Source organism: Cryptomeria japonica, chromosome 6, assembly GCF_030272615.1.
Source record: "Cryptomeria japonica chromosome 6, Sugi_1.0, whole genome shotgun sequence".
NCBI classification, from domain to species: Eukaryota; Viridiplantae; Streptophyta; class Pinopsida; order Cupressales; family Cupressaceae; genus Cryptomeria; species Cryptomeria japonica.
This window is the reverse complement of record NC_081410.1, coordinates 395,940,835-395,948,146: the sequence shown is the minus strand read 5'-3', so window position 1 is coordinate 395,948,146 and position 7,312 is coordinate 395,940,835.

The following is a 7,312-nucleotide window of genomic DNA, read 5'->3' as shown; positions in this document are numbered from 1 at the left end:
CCAATCCATGAACACTCCTAACATCACCTACTGTCCTAGGTGTAGGCCACTTTACAATAGCATAAACCTTAGAAAGATCCATTTTCAAACATCCATTTGAAACTACAAAGCCAAGATACACCAACTCAACTTTCATGAATTCACACTTATCTAGATTGATTACCAATTTCTTCTCATGAAGCTTCCTCAAAACTTGATCCAAATACTTCAAATTCTCCTCCTTGGACTTTCTAAACACCAAGATATCATCAAGATAAACTATAACAAACTTTCCAATAAATTCTGCGAATACCTCATTCATGAGGCGCATAAAAGTACTAGGTGCATTTGTGAGGCCAAATGAAATCACCATCCACTCATATAAACCCTCATTGGTTTTAAAGGATGTCTTCCACTCATCACTAGGTCTGATTCTGATTTGATGGTAACCTAACTTCAAATCAATCTTTGAAAAGTAGCATGACCCTCCAAGATAGTCCATGAGGTCTTCAATCCTAGGCATAGGAAGTTGGTACCTAATTGTGACCTTGTTGATGGCTCTAGAATCAGTGCACATCCTCCATGTTCCATCTTTTTTTGGTGCCAAGATAGTAGGTACAAAACATGGGCTCAAACTCTTTCTAATCAACCCCTTATCCAGAATATCTTGCACTTGTCTTTCTATCTCCTCATTCTGACTAGGAGTCATCTTGTAGGCAGCTTTATTAGGCAAGGTCACACCGGGTATCAAATCAATTTGATGAGTGATTTCTCTGATGGGAGGTAGGTTATCAGGCATGTCTGTGGCCACAACTCCCTTGTACCTACCCAACATGGTTTTCACTTCAAGAGGGATCTCTCCTTTCTCACTGTTCCCTTGCTTGGACTCATCTTTTGGGTGTAAGACTAAAGAATAGCCTTGGGTCTCTTCTTGTTTGAGGACTTCCAAAACTCTTTTCCACTAAGTAACATGACATGTGAAGTAACAATCTTCTATTCCCCTTGATCAGGTAAAAGGTCCATCCTAAACTTCCTACCATTCTTGGTAATGACATACATATTTTTCTCACCATCATGTTGTGCTTTGACATCATACTACCAAGGATGACCTAACAATAGGTGACAAGCATCCATAGGAAGGATATCACACAAGATCCTATCCTTATAATCCCCCATTTCAAACTCTACCCAAGTTTATTCATCTACCACTACATGTTGTCCCTTATTAGCTAGGATACCTTATAAGGACTCACATGAGGCAACCTCTTCATTTTTATCTTTTCTACCATTCCTAAAGCAACAATATTATTTGTGGAACCAGAATCAACAATCATTTTGCAAACCTTACCATGAGACTTACAAGTAGTTTTGAAGAGGGATTTTCTTTGTGGGGGCTCTTTGCATTGGGGTACCTTCAACAATGTTCTCCTTGGCATAAGGATTTCTCCATCCAAGGTAGGACCTGCATTTCCCATGGGTGAATTGACACTTTTTCAATCATCTTCTTGCACATGTTGAGTTCTTCTTTTTGGTCCATGTGAGCTAGGAGCTTTCTCCGAGCATCTACTCTTAGTGCGACCCACTTGGTTGCAATTGTAACATTTACTAGTGAAAATACCAGGTCCTCTGCCTTGGTTACCTTGCCTACCCCTACCAAAATGTCTTCTTCCTCCTCTGAAGCCTCTATTCTTATTATTGAACTCTCCATTGGACTCTTGTTGATTAGAGTCACCATTTCTAAAAGGAGTATTCCTTCCTCCAAAGACACCTCTACCTCTGAATTTTCTGCCACCTCTTCCTCTATTATTTTGTTCTCCTCTCCTTCTGATCTTATTTTCCACCCTCAATGCCAATTGAAAGCATTTGTGCATAGTGTCTAGAGCCATGATGTTGATCTCATCTTGGATGGTTTGTCTTAACCCATCCAGGTATCTAGCCACCTTCTCCACCTCTTCTTCATGCTTCTTGGACCTAAGACTTAACTTGTGAAATTCTTCAATATATGCATTCACATCCAACTCCCTCTGTCTAAGGTTTTGCAGCTTCTTATACATCTGAACCTCATAGTCTATTGGTAGGAATTGGTCTTTAATTTTGTTCTTCATCCTCTCCCAAGAGGATATCTTCTTCTTCCCTATGTTCACTCTTTCTTCTTGCATCACTGTCCACCACAACAAGGCAGACCCTTTGAGTCTAGACTTTGCCAAACTCACTCTTTTCTCCTTTGGTACCTCTTTGTACTCAAAATGATTATTGAGTGCTTCTATCCATTCAAGCACTTATTCTCCATTCAAGCTACCGATATAGATAGGTAGACTTTCCACATTATCCCTATTTACTGATTTTAGGGCATCTAAAAACATCTTTTGATCAGGTGCCATATTCTGAGGAATGGCCTCCTGCCCTTCACTCTCTTTTTTTGACTCATCATCACACATTTTGTCCTTTCCCTTGGACTGTCTGGTCTCTTTGAGTTTCTCTTCTAGAAACACCTCTACCATCTTCTTGATGGCCTCTGGGTTCATCACCTTAGGAGGCATTTTAGAAGCCTCTTCTACCAGTTTTGAGTCTAACATACACTATTCCACCCTTGGTATAGATCTGATACCAATATGATGTAGAGGGTATGGGATGTTCAATCACTTTCTTTGGTTTTTGCTAAATAAGGGTCTCCACTAGGTGTCACCCAATGGACCAATATCCTTAACCTTCCCAAGGTTATTAGAGCCTATCCTAGATCCTTCCCAAGGACCTCTCCACTCAGGACAACTCACAATTGACAAGGAGTCTCCTACCCCTTAGGTTCCAACCCTTCAACCAAAGATACCTAACAACCCCACACCCCAAGCAGCAAGATCTTTACTCACAAGGTGGAATTTGGCCTATTTGAATGTTTAAATATGTGTTATATGGAATTTTCATAGATCTTGACCCCTCAGATGGGTGTTTATTAGCCTTTTGTAACATTTCCCCTTTAAGACCTAGGAAGAAGGGCTACAAGCAATTAGCCCTCCATTCTTATTTTTCTTGATTTTTCTCACAACCTACTTGAACAACCCCTTGAATAAATTTTATATTTGGATACCCTTTTTGTCCTTCTACAAGATTTCAAACTTTTGCATCTAGATTTTGAGTACGGATGGTCAAACTCGATTGACCCTATTTTGCCTCTTCTAGCCGGTATTGGGGTTTAGGCTCTCAAAAGCTTCACCATTCATAAAGGAATGAAATAATGACACTTTTAAAGGTTATGCACCTACCCAAGGGTCCTTCTCATGCCTATTTTTATCATCCACCAATCTCCTGTTCAGGGTTTCTACCTTCTTTTCCTATTGCTCAGGCTTGCCACATGACCGATGTCAAGCCTAGGGCATCATCTTAGGAAAGTTAAATGACACTTCCTATCTTCACAGCCACCAGGAACAATTAATATACATTCCAAATCAGCATACTCCCAAGTTTCAGGGTGATCCCATTGAGAGATGTTGATTTGTGCCACTGTTTGCATCCAAACCCTTGATTTGAGGGTTTTACCAGGCCAGTGGGATGAAAAATCCTCTTTCTCTCAAACCCGAATGTTTCAAGACCTTATAATAACTCCAAATGATCGGTGAACCTCTGCTACAACTTTGCAAATGCTTAACTCATGCCCATCATTCACAAGGAATCATGCAAGAACAAGAAACTCAAGGAAAATGCAGAAAATCTCAATAACCGTTTTGTTTGAAGAAGAATTTCATTCAAAATCATCTCTCCAACTTCTCTAAGTGGAAGACATCATTCCTCCAGGCTTATATCATGCCAAGGAATGCCTCCAACTGCCTCAATGCATACAAACAACCAACCAACCATTGGAGTAACCACATTTTGAAAATGTTGCAAAAAAAGTTGCTTGACAACAATTGCAACTTTTGACAACTTTTTACAAATTGATCTTGCCTTCACACCAAAGGTCAAGAGTGAACATGATACACATTGTATACCCCTAAAAAAAAAAAAAAACCTATAGAATTCCTATACAAGGACTTTGACCAAGTTGACACACTTTGGAGCCTTAGGGCTTATTACATTGCCTAGGCCTAATCAATAGGCCTTCAAAACACACATTGCACCTTCTATTCCTTAGCATAAACATGAATCAAAATGATGTAGACACATGAAAAAATGAAGTAGACACATGTCATGGTGCTCTTGCACCAGTTATTAACCAAGTCAGACCGACATAGTGAGCCAAGGTGGATGTCGACAAAGGTACCATGTGGAGTTGAGGTGGTGACCATGCATGAAGCGATAGATGGAGTGTGCATCGACTAGGTAGTTATAGAGTTGGTTGGTATTAAATGCAGACCCCACAAATCAAGGGTTGATGGAAGAAGGTGTGCAGCTTGAGGCAGGTCAAATAGAGGAGATCGATGGATGCACTAATCAATGTAGAGTGTCTCGGTGCAGATCGAAGTAGGTGATGCAAATCATGGAACCATTTATGGTGATTGACCAAGTGCCAAGCCGATAGACAGTCTATGTTTTCTAAGTATAGAAAACATGCTTTGGAAGAAAGGAGATATGGTGGTGATGTCTGATTGCTTGCAGGTTGTCGATCTTTGTGCAGAATGAGATCTTATTGGATCCGATACTCCTCGTGATCAATGGAAGAAACCCTAGTGCGCCAAAGTTCAAACTGAGGTTTTGGCGAGAAAGCTCATTTATATATGTGCACGTCAAATAAAGAGAGGGATTGATGCTTCCAGAAGGTGTAATGCCAGTTGAAAGGAAAGAGTTAATCTAACTGTGAGAGTTAAGCAACTGAGCATTTGGAGGTGCAACTGGTAAGAAGGTATAACAAGGGACTAACTGGTAAAGGTTTGATATTCTGGTAAGCTACAAGAGTGCATCAGTCAAGACAACTAGTAGTGTTAGAATCAGTAGGAAAGAAGCAACAACAGGAAAGGATAGAGTGGGGTTTTACCGGTACTGTGGAAGTTATCGATAATGAGGTGGAAAGGCATAAAACTGATAGATCCTGAATCGGTAAGGGAGTTGTAGTGAGTAGAGGAGGAGAGTGAGAAGAGATCAGACAAGACAGAGGCTGAGTAGAGGAAGAGTCAGAGAAGGTGAGAAGAGAATCGACATAGAGTAGAGCAGAGATGGATTGATGAAGAGACATATCTATGAGGTTACAAAATTTATTTGTAACTAGATTATAACTAATGTTTTATATAATGTATTATAATCATTGAGTTGGAGCTTAGTGTAGGGGTTGGTGCTCCTTTAGGTTGGTACCCATAAATCAGTATGGATTGGTTCTCCTTGGGTTGGTGCCCTAAATCAGTAGGGGTGGTGCTCCTTTGGTTGGTGCGCTAAATGTTGTAACCAGTATTTTCATTGTGATGCTAGATTGGAGCAGTAATCTCCAACAACTTTTCTCATCGAGGTTTTTCCCATCTTGGGTTTTCCTCATATATATCGGTATCATGTGATGTGCCTTTTTGTGGTTGCATTGTGATGTCTTCCTTTATCTCACCGGTAGGTTTACTTAGTGTTTTCATTGCTAACTGGTACTCACTCTTAGGATTGAAAGGTTAAGAGTTTTGGAAACCACTGATTCACCCCCCTCTCAGTGGTACATTGTGTTCAACATAAACTATATCTTTGTTTAGTTTTAAAAATCTCTAATAAATCTTTCAATTAGGACTCCCACATGAATAAAGCCAAGAAGAGTTCATTTTGCATTGGGAGGAAAGTGAAAGTTTCAAACTTAAGGTCTTAAGTTACGCTTAGGGTTTTATTGACATTTCTATGGTGAAACTGGAGCTTCTCTATTGATGAGTTGCATGCAATCATCCCATACATCCATTTTTCCATCACACATCCATCCAAGAGAAATTATTTGAACCATGTAGAGGTTCATGTGTAAGAAGAACACTCTCAATGCTCCACACTATAATTTCAATAGTAGTCAAGGAGTTATCTCATTGTTTTGAATGTGAAATCTACAACATTATGATGGTGGAAAGAATGCGGGGAAGCCTTCTTTCAATCCTTGCAAAGACCATGCATTCCAATTTCTATTGAATACGTATGTCGTATCTCAACCAAGCTCTCCTATTTTCTATCATGAAAAGTAAGGTTATTTTTCATAAACATCAAGGGTTTCACTTTCTTTGATTCTAAGATAAAATCATGGTTATGAAAAAGAGCATTAACATGGGATAATACATCTTTCTTACTAAAGTTTAAAGCCTATGATAGTCATTAAAAGATAATATGACAATAGCATAGAGAAGTGTAAAGTTACAGGAATAGAGGCTATCAAAAGTTCAGAGAAAGAAATTTAAAACCTAAGCACTGACAAAACTATAAACGTACAGTTCTATGCCAGATGAGGAAAGGACAATGAAGTGTAATCCAAATGTTTAATAATAATCCAAATAATAGGGCTTTGTATAGACCTAGGATTTCAAAAGATTTATAAAAAGTGACAAAGGCCTAATGAAATACTTAACGAGTCAAGCATAAAAGAAGAGTTTGAAATACATTCTTGATAGGGCTAGTGGTAGAGGTCAGCAAAACACATCCAAGATAGTATTAGACTTTCTATAAGAAAACTTGAATCCAAGGGTTTGAAAAGTATTTAAAAGACATTAGAAGATGCATGAGATTATGAGGAAGATAAGGGTATTGTTATGACAAATCTCTTTAAAACCCTTGCTATTGTTATTACAGATGAAAACCCTACCTTACCCATAAAAAGGGTTAGAATCATGTCATTTGCAACTTAAAGGGAATGCAATATTTATTAATGAAAATGATTAAGTATAGATCATAATATTAAATCAAAGGATCATCATAATTTTGTAGAAAGTATGATAGAGCCATGAAGGGTGTGTCGACACGAATGCACAAGTTGAAGAATCAAAGAAAACTACTTTGACAAAATAATTTTATCACTGTTAAGGTAGAATGGTATAGAGAATTTAAAGGAAACAATGCATGATTCATAATAGAAAGGACAACCCTGTGAAAAACCTTTGTATCAGACCATTATAGATAAGACCTTCATTTCTATAATAGAACCTAAGAACATAACCAAAGGAAGTGATAGTCATAAGTCAACATAGTGAGTCATAATAGTCATAGACTAAAAGAACTCAAGGGACCAGTATAAAGATGTTGATGTATGAAATGATCTTCAAGAAAATAATAGAACAATGAGCAACTACCTTCAAAATGAATGTAGGCAAAATAGACCTAGAGGAATAACATAAGAAAATAGTAAGCAGAAGGATGCAATCAAAAGGGTTTTGGTGTTGCTAAGTTGTTTTCAAAACCTGGA